The sequence below is a fragment of the Gorilla gorilla genome, chromosome 5 (genome assembly GCF_029281585.2).
Source record: "Gorilla gorilla gorilla isolate KB3781 chromosome 5, NHGRI_mGorGor1-v2.1_pri, whole genome shotgun sequence".
NCBI lineage: Eukaryota > Metazoa > Chordata > Mammalia > Primates > Hominidae > Gorilla > Gorilla gorilla.
In genome coordinates, this window is record NC_073229.2 from 62,349,489 (window position 1) to 62,364,107 (window position 14,619).

General features: G+C 46.7%; 2 long non-coding RNA genes across 2 annotated transcripts; one reads left to right on the forward strand and one right to left on the reverse strand.

Moving 5' to 3' along the window:
* Positions 1-765: 765 nt before the first annotated feature.
* Positions 766-6,924, reverse strand: LOC129534063 (uncharacterized). Its single transcript, XR_008680480.2, has 3 exons — positions 6,850-6,924; positions 1,520-1,904; positions 766-1,061 (listed from the first exon to the last, which is right to left on the reverse strand). It is a non-coding gene; the product is annotated as an uncharacterized lncRNA (long non-coding RNA).
* Positions 6,925-7,067: 143 nt separating this feature from the next.
* On the forward strand, positions 7,068-8,700 carry LOC129534064 (uncharacterized). The gene is made up of 2 exons (XR_008680481.1): positions 7,068-7,257; positions 8,252-8,700. It is a non-coding gene; the product is annotated as an uncharacterized lncRNA (long non-coding RNA).
* Positions 8,701-14,619: the final 5,919 nt, after the last annotated feature.

Here is a 14,619-nt window from a genome sequence, read left to right on the forward strand (position 1 = left end):
CCACCTTACCAGCTTGCCCTGAGGAATAAGGAGGCAATGCATGCCAAGCCCTGGCACAGTGGATGGCACCTGGAAATGCCCCATTAGTAGCAGCAAAAGTGAACAATGCATCCACTTTTGTTTTAACTTGATAAAGCCTCATTCTTTCATCATTGAATTACAAGTTGTGACTTCCACTAACTCCTGAGCAGCTGGTCATCTTTACATTCTCAAGGCGAGGAGCTCAGCCACCTGGATGTTCTTCCTCTGCTCTTGGTCAGAGGCCAATTGTTGCCCTGGCCCTCTAAGGACAGCACTAAGATCCATCCCACTCTTCTTTCTGTCCGCAAAACCAAGGCTGACTGGCCCCCAGACTTCTCCCAATGCTTCATCCAATTTGTCCATGAGCCAACTACTCCAAAGCTGTTCAGGACTATCTCTCCATTTCTTTCTTAACCTGTCAAGAGATGGGTTACCAGATTCCCTCTATTACCACTGATAAATTGAAAATAAAACACATTTCATCAAGGCCACAATTTCTTGCTTGTGGTCAAAGCTAACAAGAAGGATCCCACCAGGAACCTAGTAGGATAAATTACATAATTAATGTTATTCCTTAGTTTGCTGATGTTGAAATCTGTCCCCAGTAGCCTTATTTCTCCTGCTTTATATCTTTCCTTCCAGGGCTGTACACTGGTGTTACCAGTCTTAGGGAGAGTGGAAATACCTTGTCATTATTTCTTTGAATCCAAGACATGCCTCCCTCCAGTAAAAAAGAGAACAAGATCACAGTATGGCATTTATTTATTTGTAAAATGGAGGCAAGTGAAAATTTATCTTGCATTGAAATCATCTGAGAATTCAGGTTGTCTTTTGAAACGTGACATCTTGACATTGAGAAACACTGCCTTAGAAACCTCCAAGTTACGTGAAAGCAACAGTTGCTTGGGTTCCTCATTTGATTCTTCTTTGTAAACTCACACCTTTATATGAAGACATTTATTTAATCTCTGACTTAGTTTTCCTGAGTTCAACCTGTGCCTTGCTGAAGGAGAGCACAAAGAGTCTGAATCTCTTGCACCCTGCCGTTTGCAAAATGGAAAAGTGTTAACACTCCCACCTTTTGCTGTTGCTTTTTCTTTCCCCTCTCATTAAAAATTTTTGTTTTAAAAACCTGAGCAACCTGTGCTCTAGAGAATCTCCTGTGCATCTGCACCAAGAGACCTACATCTGACAGCATATTGTTTAAAATAGCAAAAGACAGGAACCTCCAATATCCCTCAATAGGAAAGTGGACAAAACATGGAGGCATATCATTCATACAATGGAGTTCTATACAAGAGTGAACATGAATGAGAATACAGCTACCTACAATAACATGGGCAAATGTTAGAGACATTTACCATGGATGAGGAAAAGCAGCTTGCAGAGGACTGCATAGATCATGATGATGATTATTTTTCTTGTTAAAGCTCAAAAACCCAAGCAAAAAGTAAATATGTTGCTCAGGGCTAATATGGAGGAGCTTTCCAGGGCTTACCCATATCCGCGTATCTGTGCTCCTCTCCTGGGCACATGGAAGGATCAAATTTCTCTCCTCTGGCAGCCAAGTGAGGCTGGATAGCTGTCCTGGCCAACAGGCTGTGACTGTAAGGGACACGGGTCACTCCTGGGCTGAAGCAGCTCATTGCAGCTGAAGTGATCTTGCGGAATGCCTCATATTTAGGTGATGGCACCATAAGGTCAAAGCAACCTGGATTGTGGAGTTGCTGCATGAAGGATAGGAGGGTCAGCTGGATCTGCAGTAGGTAGGTTTTTTCTTGAGCAAGAAAAAAATGTTTGCTGTTGTGTTAAGCAGTCGAGATTTCAGAGTGTTTTGTTTCCACAGCATGACCTAGTCTGCCCTGGACAATACAGATACATACCTAAAAGTTACCAGAAAGGTGAGAAAGAGAATAATAAACCCACAGCTCAGGATGTGACTATCCTGGGGAGGGCAAATGGGTTGGGAATAGGAAGGAGCACACGGGGAGCTGCAAGAGCGAAGGTATGTTCTGATTCTTATTTATTTATTTTTAGAGACAGGGTCTCACTATGTTGCCCAGGCTGGTCTCAAGCTCCTGGGCTCAAGTAATTCTCCTGCCTCGGCCTTGCAAATTGCTGGTATTACAGATGATGATCTGATTCTTAAAGTGTTCATTGTGTAATTAAGCCTTTATAGTTTATACTTAATGTATGTGCCAAATATAGAAAACAAAAGCTTAAAACACTTTAAAATAGTTTAAAAACTGAACAGCATTAAAGGCAGAGTCTATGTATCAGGTAAATGGGTGGTCAGTGTAAAATTCTTTCAATTTTGCTGTAGGTTTGATGATTTTCGTAATAAAATGTTGCATTAAAAAACCCTGAATGGACCACAGTTACATTAAGAACTTTTTGAAAAAACTTGCCTATAATTCATTAAATCAACACAGCAACTATTTTGATCTTTTGAGCCCTTATCTCTATAAATACAGAATTTTCATGCATGTGCTCACAGAATATATAGTATTGTATGGCTTGCTTTTTTCACTTAACATTTTATTATCAACTCTTCCCCAACATTTATGCTTTTTTGGTGAGTGCATTCATGTTTGGGAATTCCTTCCATCCCAGGCAAGTGAGGGCATCCCCTTTCAACCTCAGTCATACTCCAAAAGCCAAAGATACTTTTAACTTGGTGTAAGATTCAACAAAGCTCTGACACACTGTTCCTTCTGAAGTTTTTGTAGGAGATGTTGTGTCTATCTGCCAACTACTGTTTCCTTGAGATAAAGTGAAGCTCTTTAAGACAAACTGGGCAAGTAACAGCATTCTCCACGTCATGGTAGCATGCCTGTTATGTGTTAGGCCAGGGGTCCCCAACCCCACCACCCCACCCCCCACCCCCACCATGGCCTGTTAGGAACCAGGCCTCACAGCAGGTGGTGCATTACTGCCTGAGCTCCACGTCCTGTGAGATCAGCGGTGGCATTAGATTCTCATAGGAACGTGAATCTTATTGTGAACTGCACGTGAGAGGGATCTAGGTTGCGCACTCCTTATAAGAATCTAATGCCTGGTGATCTGAGGTGGAACAGCTTCATCCCCAAACCATCCCTCATCTTCCCCAGCAGTGGAAAAATTGTCTTCCATGAAACCAGTCCGTCCTGCCAAAAAGACTGGGGACAGCTCTGTTAAGCAATGCCAGGGAAATCTCAGTCATTTCCTCCTTGACTGTTCTCCTTCAGCCTCCCTCTTATTACTGTATCTCACCATCGTCTCAAAAAGCAGCCCAGGCTGGGTGTAGTGGCTCATGCCTGTAATCCCAGTATTTTGGGAGGCCAAGGCAGGAGGATCACTTGGTCAGGAGTTTGGAGAGTAGCCTAAAGTAACATAGTGAGACCCTATCTCTATAAAAAAAATTTTTTAAAATTAGCCAGATGTGATGGTGCATGCCTATAAGCCAGATGTGATGGTGCATGCCTATAGTCAGGAGATTGAGGTGGGAGGATTGCGTCAGCCCAGGAGTTCGAGGCTGCACTGAGCTATGATCAAGGCACTGCACTCTAGTCTGGGTTTCTTTCCTGGTTATAAAAATTATTCATGGCCAAATACACAGAAATAAAAGTCATCTATCTTTTTATCACCCACGACTAGACTGCTGCTAGTAATTTAGTTTTTTAAAGAAATATATGCTTTTTAACAGTCTCCTTGCCTGAAGCCAAAGTGTTAAAAACAAGACCATTCTACTTGTTCAATTTCTACCCTATGCCTGCACATCCAGGGCTCAGATGAATTTAACATTAGTACCGGATGGCCCATGCTTTTTATCCATGTGGTAGCAGTAACAAGAAGCCTTCCCAGCTATCATTAAGAGATGATTTAAAATGTCGCCAAGTATATGAAAGGCTCCTCCTCTCAGAATAGCAAACAGCTGTTCACCATCTCCAGCAAGACTGGAGCCAAAGAAAGAGACTAAGTGACTGGGGCTCTGGGCAACTCCTGGCCCTAAACGAGGACAGCAGACAGTTCCTGGAGGGTTCTAGGTGAAACCCATGCCCCATGTCACTTGGACTGTCCATTTAGCTGAGACTGGGATATTTTGGCTTGAAACTAGAGAACAGTTTCCATTCTCTCTGACTTTTCAGGACGGCTTGCTTGGTGGTTTACAGTGGGAGGGTCAAGAGTTACCTAGTTCTCTGTAGGTCTTTAAACGTAGCTTATGGAATTTTCATCTGAAGGACTTAAGTGCGGCCTTATTGAAAAGCAGTGGGGTGGATTTGTGGCCTCTGGGGGTTCTCTCCACACGGATTTACTTTGGTATTTCTGCCCTCAGCTTCCTTTCCCAGAATTCAGTGCTCCTCTGTTCAGCTTCTGATGGCCACCATCTTGCCTGCCAGTCGTCTAGTGCCTGCCATCTCTCCTGGAGGAGGCCTGGGTCTATTACTCCACTAGTTGGAGGAGTAAAAGAACCTCTGGCTTGGAGCAGTGTGGGTGTCTGTTTAGTCCATGAACCTTTGTGAATACCTGACATGCACTCCACTCAGCACCAGGGATTTTGGGTGGTAGCTGACAGCATAAAAATCACAGACTGGGGAGCCTTGAGGCCATCATAGCAAACCTCCTGATATTATAGGTGAAGAAGAAAAGGCTAGAGAGGGCATGCCACTACCCCAAAGTCACAGCAAAAGAGAAATATAAGAAAGATGCTCCTCTAAATGATTTTACAGTCTCAATCCATATTGTGCACGTCTTGGTAGATCATACTACATACTCATTTGGAGCTGAAAGATTTTAGGAGATTATGAGAAAACTCAGGCTGGAAATGCATGTAAATAGAGACCCAAAGCCACCAAAACCCAAGCTAAAATGACTGTGTTAAGAAGGAATTCCATGTAAGGGAATATAGCAGGTGCTACTGGTACCTGTTAATACTCCTTGTCCTTATTTCAATATGTGCTAAGAGCATTTTACCACTTTGTACTGAAAGCACTGACAACTGAGGGCCTGAAGGCTCTTTCTTAGCATGCCTGCACAGTGGATTGAAAATTCCCAGTTCATGACCAGGAGCAGCCCTCAGCCATTGATAGATGGGAGTTGGAGGATAAATACCCCAGCTCCCTTGCCCATAAGGTAGGTAATTCTGAGGTATGTTCTACACTGTCTCCCAGAATTCCCCTGTAAGGTTGAGCCCCTAGTTGTTAACCAGTTGCCCCCAGTGGTAACCTGCATATTGACACTTCCTTCATTGGCTTCATTTCCTTCGATGTCTCACTTCCTTGCTAGTGTTTACTGGGGTTGCCTCCCAAATAAATGATGCATACTTGAATCCTTGCTCCAGGTTAGTCTTTGCAGGAACTCAAACTAAATCGGGAGGTATCACCACCAATTGACCTATTTGAGCATTTGCCCAAGACTGTGCCTCCACAGAGGGAAGGTTGTCAGCACACAGGACTCAATGTGAAAACCTACAGAAGATGGTTTGGGTGTCTATTTTGAGCCAAAACAAACAAAAACTGTGCAGGCACCCACACTCTTCCATGTATTTATAACCTCAACCAGTTGTCCTTGCAAAGAGGCAAGAATGGGTGGGTAAGGAAGCGTTTACTGAGCACCTACTCCATGCCAGGCTCTGCTGCATACTCTATGTGCAATAGAATCTTATTAAATTCGTAGATGAGCCTTGTGAAATACTCATTGTTAACCCCCATTTTACAAATGGGAGAAGTGAGGCTAAGCATCTTGATGAACACTGCCAGTAAGTGGTAGAGCTCAGATTTGAATCCGGTGCTGTCTGATGCCAAATCTGGTGCTTCTCTGTGCTCTCATGCTGCACCCTGGAGCTTACAAATATGTGCATCAGCCATGGCCCTGGACTTGTGATGCCATGCTGCTGGCAGTGGCATTTGTAACCACATCAGCAGTCCATAAACGTGCTGTCTTCCCTCTCCCAAAACAAGTCCCCACGGCAATGATCCTGCATGTCTCCTTTCATATACACATGCCCCAAGCTGCCCTTTTGTGGCTCATTTTCATTTTCGTTTCACTTAAACCTTGTAGGTCACATGTGCAAATATTCCTTAGCAGGAAATGAAGAAGGCTGGAGGCAAGGGGCCCCAAGCTCTCCTCAGGTTGGGGGACCCTGGTCATTAGCAAGCCTTTGGTGCCTCTAAACGTGCCTGTGGTGTGACCGTGTTTGTGCAGTGGGTTAATGTTGGCTGAGCTGGTCAGAGGGTGGGGTCAGTGGAAGAACCTGCAGAGTGAGGCTGAGCCTCAGCCATCCCAGCTCTCCCCACATCTCCCCTGCAGCCACATCTGCCTTGTTTTGTGGCAATGTCAGCTTTAGTCTCATTTCTCTTCAAGTTTCTTAAGGGCACTGGCTAAGTCTTCTTCAGTGTTGTGCCACCGAAGAATCTGGAACATTCTTTTAGCAACAATAGACAACTGCTGAATGATACGGCTATAAATAATGACATCTAATGATGTGGCTATGTTCTAGAATCAAGCGTCATGAGCATGAGCATTTTTAGACTAAACTTTAGGTTGCTATTAAATTTTTTTGACTATTATGAAACTATTTAAACTAACAGAAAAGTATAATAAATACTTTTAAATATAATGAATAGCCTAACGAATGCCCATATACCCATCACCTAGACTTAGCAAACAGTATTTGCCATATCTGATGCAGCTCCCAGAACCCAGGTTTCTTATCTACTCTGATTACAATAATGATACCATCTTGTGGTACAGGGACATCTTGTCAAGCACATCACGGGGATTGTATACACAGAGGAACTACGTCTCAGGATCTTCAAAGCTGTCTTCACCCAATCCCTCTATACTTACTGAAGATCTGCTATGTGTCAGGCCTTGTGGAAGGCACCCAGTGACACAGATGAGGAAGTCATGGTCCCCATCCTTGGGGCATTCACCTCCATTGGAGACTGGGAATAAACTTGTAAATAGACAATTGCATTGTGATGTGCCAAGCCCAACATTCCATTTTATAGTCCCATGGACCGAGAACCTGAGAAGGCTGTCGTCTCATCTATAGAGAGCATTACTAGATCCAAGTTGGGGAATCATGGCAGGGACTGGAGCCCTGCATTCTACCTTTGCTGTTACTTAGCTGTGTGACCTTTAGCAAGTCACTGGCCAGGTCTGGATCACGGTTTTCTCATCTGTACATGAAAAGGTCAGGCTGAAATATTTCAAAGGCCTCCATTCAGATCCAAGTTTCTGGAACTTTTTATGGTGAAGTATTTAACCCACCTCGCTGCCTAACTCTGCTTTTTTGCCTGTAACCTCCATTCTGAGCCAGAGCCTGCAGGGGTTTCCAGCTCTGCCTAGGTTCCACGATGGGTTCTAATTCCACCCCCTTGGAACCTGTGCCAGGGCTAATTCTCCCAGTCAGGAATTCCTTCTGTGGAACTAACCCATGTCTCTATTGCTGCAGTTTCCATTAATTTCCTTTGACCCGTCCTTGGGGGGAAGCTCATGATTACTGATAATTCTAGTTAATCCTTTAACTAGGAAAAGGAAACTAACCATCTAATAGGCCGAATGAGGGAATGACTTGGCACACCATCTGCAAAATATAAACCTAAAATATTCCGGAGTGTTCTCTGGGAGGCCACAGCCATTAACGCCCTGAGAGCCGGCTACTGCAGATACTTGCTCCTCATGGTGGGCACACTTCTGAACTGAGCCAGGAATGGGCACAGGCAGGGCAGCCCGTGCCGTTTCCCCCTCTCTGCATGTTTGTGGCATAACCATCATAACCATTTTACTTGCTAAGGCAGAACATCTCCAGCCCCGTAAAAAGCTTTCTGACATCTCTCTGAGCTGCTGGCTTCCCCATTTTCAGAAGATGCCATGGTTTATTAATTCTCTGCAGAAGCAATAAGAACTGGGTATTGGCTTAATTTGGGGCCAATTTATTGTTATGATAGAAAAATTGGGCTCCGTCTCCTCTTATTCAACACAAGGGCCTATAGTTCCCCCTTTAACCCCTCCTGTGCTGGGCTCTTCCTCCAATCCACTTCTACTTTTTTGTCTTTGGGATATTATTTAACCTCTCTGTGCCTCTGTTTCCTCAATTGGGATAATCATAGTACCTATTTCATAGAATTGTTTTGAGTAAATACTGAGTTACTGAGTTATTTTAGGGTCTCTCTCTCTCTACCAGAAACTTCAAATTGACACACTGTTTTAAAAAATCTGGGAATTTCACTTTCTAAAAATCCAGGTTTTCAGCTTCTCGTGAGTGACTGGGAGCCACACTTACCCTATGTCCACACAACCACCTGGAGCCGAGTAGAGGTGGCTTCTGCTAAAAATGACATCTCATGTCTGTCCAGGTCCTGGTCCTCCATTCCACTCAGGGGCAGGGCCTTTCTTCATGTCCTGGTTGACCCAGAGGCCCCGAGTCTGTGGTCTGGGTTCCCCTGTTTCCTTAGGCTGAGCCAGTTGTATCCACAGAACTCAATTCTCCTCCACACCCGAAGCTGCTCGGAAATGTCCTTCCAGCATTACCTGCACCAATGGTAATAGGCAGCTATGCTCACTGGGAAAGAAAATCTGAACAAGACAATCGGAACCTCTCCTGAGGCAAATCTACCCCAGTGGGTTGAAGATGGAATTGTAATTTGGAGACAGAAGAAAAGAAAAAAATAATAAACAGCAGCACGATTCCCATTTTCTCTGAATTCTGACATTGTTGAGTGCCAACTGGACAGGCGCCTCATGCGCATCCCATCTATGCCACACAATCATCCCAGTGAGGTGGGTGTCATGGTTCCTGTTTTATGGATGAGAAAAGTGAGGCTCAGAGAGGTTGAGTAACTTGTACAAAGTCACATACTTAGGAAGTGGCAAAGGCAGGCTAACCCCACCCTTGATTGTGAACTGGATTGGGTGAAAGTTCTTGCAGGGTGGGCCAAGGTGAAGGCCGCCGTGGTGGAACTCCTGAGGCAATGAGCGATCCTGCTGATGCCTGTAAACGGTGCCAGCAGCGCAGGAGATTCCTGCCCTGGGAGAAGAGGGGGAATTCAAGGGAATCATGTGGGAGTGCTACTGGCATCTGGTGGGTAGAGGCCAGGGACACTGCTAAACATCCTACAACGAACAGGACAGCCCACAACAAAGAGCATAAGATGTCAGTGGTCCTGAGACTGACAAACTGCCTTAAAGCCTTTTTTTTTTTTTTTTTTCTAGACAGGGTCTTCCTCTATCACCCTGTCTGGAGTGCAGTGACATAATCACGGCTCACTGCGGCCGTGGGCTCCTTGGACTTCTGGGCTCAAGCGCTCCTCCCACCTCAGCCTCCTGAGTAGCTGGATCTATAGGCATGAGTCAACGCATCTGACTATCTCTTTTAATTTTAAGAGTCTGATTCTAAGATGGTTGAGGGGTCACCAGAAGACCCTTTTCTGGTCATGGCCTGAGCCTTCTCTTCGCTGTCACCAAGGCTCCCACAGAAAGGTGGATGTTGTCTGGAGGAGGATTTATGGACATACAATTTGGCATAGCATTTGAGAATGCCAGACCTGAAAGGCCATCTAAGCAAATCCCTCAGTTGTACAGATGAAGAAACTGAAGCCCAGAGGAGAAAGTGCCTCGCTAAGACTGACCAGTCTGATACCTTATTCCTGAGGGCCAGAAAGTAGATTGCTGGATGCAGTACAGGTTGGGGGCAGGCATCACCTCTGTGTGAATTCAGGGTACAGCGTGCCCTCCGATGGCCCTCAGCTTCTCTATCTCTAATAGGAGGTGGAGGAGGCACAGGTCTGGGGAATTTCTGGGTCAGCTCTAGCACTGGGGACAGTCTAGGGCAGTGGTTCTCAGTATCGAGCAGCATCAGCACACCCCGGAGGGTTTGTGAAAACCCACATTGCTGGGCCCCACCCCTGAGTTCCCAGTCTAGTAGGGCTGCAGTGGGGCCTGAGAATGTGCATTTCTAACAGGTTTCCAGGTGTTGCTGCTGCTGGGACCACACTGAGAACCACTGGTCTAGGAGGTGGGGATGAGTAAATTGAGAGATACCCATCACTAGGAAGGAGGTGAAACACTGCCTCTGATTGGGTGGCTGTAAATGAGGTGGCTGTATCCCAAAGGCCCCAACTTTTACTCATATTTTGGCCTGAGGTGGGTCTGTGTCCCTGAACTTGGTACAAACTCCTGTTCCTGGGAAGGCCACTCTGCCCCATGGGCAGGTCACCATACACTTATCTTCCAAATTCAATCACACTTGAGTGTGAAAGGAGGCAGTGCTAATAACTGTGGGGACAGAAGGCGCAAGCTGGGCTGTCTGTGGCAAATTGAGCCATAGGAAATCAACCGGGCAGCTGGGCCTCCGGGAAGTAGCCAGGCCTACACAGAGCCTTAAATCTCCTTCACAAGCATTTTGATGTGGCCAACTTGTTTTCACTGAGATCAGAGGAAGAGAGGGAGTTGGGATGCTGGCTGCTGCAAAAGTTTTCAGGGCGGCCTCTAAAATATGCAGCGTAGAAGCCAGCAGAGCCATGAACCACACCCCCCTGTGCCGCGTGGTGGCTGGTCAGCATGTTGGAGTCCAGCCGGGACGGCTGCCCCACTCCCTAAGGAAGCTGTGCCACCAGAGCCAGCCTCACCTGCAGGGTCCTGTCCTGCATGTCCCAGCAGTCTGGGCTGGAAGAATTTGGGAGGTCCATGCAGGGCAGATGTGGAGGCCTCCCTCCATGTGCAAAAGGTGAATCAGAGAGGCGGGATGTGCTCTACATCACCCTCATGGTAGTAGACGGACCCGAACCACGAGTTCCAGGGCAGAGACCTTTTCATGCACACTGATCTCTAGATACATTGAATTTGGCTGTAAATTCTAAGGGACACTGTGCTAAATATTAGGGGGCATAATATTAGCTCAGAGCAGGCATCTCTCATCCAGATACAGAAGACTGGGCATGATGTCTGGTTGAAACTTTGTGGCCTATTTTTCCACACTCAGCAAAGACCTGTGTGTTGCCTTTGGACTCCTCTCCTCCTGTGCCTTTTTGATTCATATTTCCTTTAAAGTTGGGAGTGCTTCGGGTCTTCTTTATATTGCTTTTCACCTGGGTTCTTCCTTCATTCTGCATGGTGGAGTGGAGAGAGAAAGGAGGGCCTGGGGGCAGGGGGGCAACTACAAGCCCACCCCTTGCCTTCTGGAAATGCCATTTGTTCTAGACCCAGACCCAGCCCATGCCAGGAAAGCCAGACACACTACCCAAGTCATTGGCACAGACAAGCGGAGTGAGGGATGCTCAGGGGAACCCTAGACTTGGTCAGTACTCCATGGAAGATGAGGGGGTTCCAGGACCAGATCTGGGCAAGAGGGGGTAAGGATCACAAGACCACACAGCTGGAGGGAAACTTGGGAATTCTATAGGCCAAACCCTTGTTGTGCAGAGGGGGAAACTGAGATCCAGAGAGGGATAGAGGTTTTCCCAAAGTCACACAGAGTGAGGTCTACAACATCCCTTCTCTGACTCCTTGGTCCAGGGCTCTTTCCACCACATTTTGTTGGCCAGGCAGGAATTTGGTGTGGGTCTTGAGTCTCCCACACATCCTAGAGGCAGAAGGTGCAAGGAACGTGCAGCTGTGTGGTGCTGTCAGGGAGAGTGACTTCCTCGTGCCTGTGTCACTAGCACTTGGCACAGTGCCTGACACATGTGAGATGGTCAGTATATGTTTGTTCACTGAACCATGTAACAGCAATCCTTCAGAAGGGCTTGTCTCTTAAAACGAGTTTTCATAAAGTTAATTTACCTTATAATGCACCTCAGTAACTGTGGCAAGGAAAAGAAATAGGGGTCTTATGTGCTAGGGCATATAATGTAAATCTTCTCTTAACATTTTAATATTTCAGGCATTATATAAGCAATGCATATTTATTATGAAAAAAATAGATAAGAAAAAAATTAACACCTCCACAATGATCTGATGGAACCACGGACCCAGGGGGAGCGTGCTTAGGGGCTGGAATACCTTGGAGTCCTCAGGGCACTTCCTGCAGCACCAGACTTCTCCCCTGCTTCCTTATCTCCACTCTCCATATCTTTGACATTGTCATCTTGGAGGGAAGGAGCCCCATAAACAAACCTGGCTCTAGCATTCAACAGGTTCTCAACAGGTTCAACTTGAGGTAGAGCTGCAGCGTGCCAGTTGCATTTTTTTTTTTTTTTTTGAGACAGTCTTACTCTGTTGCCCAGGCCGGAGTGCAGTACTGCAATCTCGCCTCACTGCAACCTCCCCACCCTGGGTTCGATTGATTCTCCTGCCTCAGCCTCCCAAGTAGCTGGGATTACAGTCACGTGCAACCACGGCCAGCTAATTTTTGTATTTTTAGTGGAGACAGAGTTTCGCCATCTTGGCCAGGCTGGTCTTGAGCTCCTGACCTCAGGTGATCCACCCACCTCGGCCTCCCAAAGTGCTGGGATTACAGGCGTGAGCCAAGGTGTCCGGCCTGCCAGTTGAATGTGCTCAAATGCATATTCCAATTTTCCGGAAGAATGGAACCAATGTGTCTTGAGAGCTCATTTCATGCCTGTATGTTCACAGACATCATCAAATTTGATCCTCACCAGTGCTCACTATCAAATGAAATCTAGAGCTTACAAGAACAAAGCAGGCCTAGAGTGCCCCCAAACCATCCCAGACACTGGACACCATCACCATGGATAGTGCCTAAGTCAAGGGCATTGATTGGAGACACAGAAGTCAGAGCACCTTCCACACATCTGTCACATAACGTCTTCCCATGCCATTAGTGAATGATCCTGACATGAAGATGCAAGGCGTCTCCCTAGCCCCTCTGAGCTTCAGCTCTCTGTGTGCTGTGCCTATACTGGCTGACCCAACGTGATGAGAACCTGGAAGAAGTGGTTTTGAGGATTGGATTTACCGATCTCTGGCAGTGTGACCTACCAGGACAGGCCACTTGCCCTTTCTCGGCTGAGCTGTCCTTTTTGCAACACGAAGTCATAATCACAGCCTACCTACCCATTCACTGGGACCTTGCAGAAACCAAGCCTTATGGAGAGTTAAGGTGCATTATGGATGGAAAGTGCCACACAAGAGTACCTTCTTTCCACTAGCAAAACCTTGACTTGGCTGGTGCTGTTCTAGGATCGGCTGCTTTTCCTTTCCTTGGCCTCCTGCATTGAGTTTGCCTTTCTCCCCCCAGCCCCCTGTCTCAGCATCACGGGCTCCTTAGGAGCCCCACTCACAGCTCCCCAACTGCTAATGTTCACTTCTGTGGAAAATGATAGGTGACAAGTTGCTCTCGGAGATGCCCACAATCAGATAAGCCAGGAGGGGAAACAAGTTCTTTTGGAAGGGAAACAGCCTGTACTACGGAAATTAAATATTCCTTAGAGGAGAGCAGGAAACTTTAGATCCCAGCCACGGGTTTCTGAGGAAGGTTCACCAGAGAAACTGGGGCATCCCTGGGGCACGGACTGGGAAGGATGGAAGCTGTTACTCCTGACATCTGCAACTGTCATTTGGAGCCTGGGTCTGGGCTGTGTGTCCCCCTACCCCTGCCCCAACACTGGCAACCTGATCAAAGTCATACTTCCCCTTTTCCCCCTGTGGGGGCCTCAGCGCCCTTCTAGTCATTCAGCAATCAGGGCGCATGTGCTTTTCAAGTCAGTGTCCTGATATTTATCTGCAAGCAGGGATGTGAGAGGCAGCCTCCTGCCATTCCCGACATGGGGAAACTGAGTCACAAAAGGGCTGAGGTGAGTGGTCACGTGAAAGCCACTCTGAACAGAGCTCTGGATGTACTCTTCTCTGCTCTCCTTGTCTCATGTGCACATACAGACACACAGACAGACACACACTGAGTTTTACAGCTCTCTAAAATTTATGAGCAAAGTCAAGTACCCGGAGATCTCTTAATTAAGCAGCCTTCCCCTAGGAGAAAGGAAATGGCCTTCCATATTCTTAGCACCGACATTGGATTGCATGATTTACTACCTGAGGCTTGCATTTCTCCCCAAATCAACTCCCCTCTAGTGCAAACATCTATCACTTTGAAGGCAGTTCAAACACCACCTTCCCCTCGTCTTCCCCTGTCCCTGGTGCCCTCCAGACCCTTAGCATTTCCTCGGATCTGCCTCCTTGCCCCAGAGGTCCAAGATCAGGCTGGAGCCCTGAATAGACACCCTGCTGTCACCCATCCAGTGAAAGAGAAAGCCCTGCATGCCCAGGACTGGCACCAAGGGGCTGCCCTGCTGCTAGAAGGTGGGGCTGGTGCGGGGTCCCTCCTCAGCCCACTGTGGCTGCTGATGGCTGCCATGAAGATATATGGGTTTAATCAGGCCCCTGACAGGTAAAGACCCTGACAACGAGGACAGTTTGTTCTCCCAAACTGTTGAGTATCTAAGCCCAATGTTTACTTTGGAATTGAATGAATAACATTGTTCTGGGAAAGGAAATTTAAAAAAGCAGGCTTGTAATTTACAGTAGAGAGGAGAGCAGATCTGGAGGTCTTGCTACCCCCACCCCAGGCCCAGGCCCCCCTCCTGCAAACCCTCACTATGTCTTTTTGCTGTTTTAAACTTCTAAACACACCACAACCAACCAGCTCATCTTCTC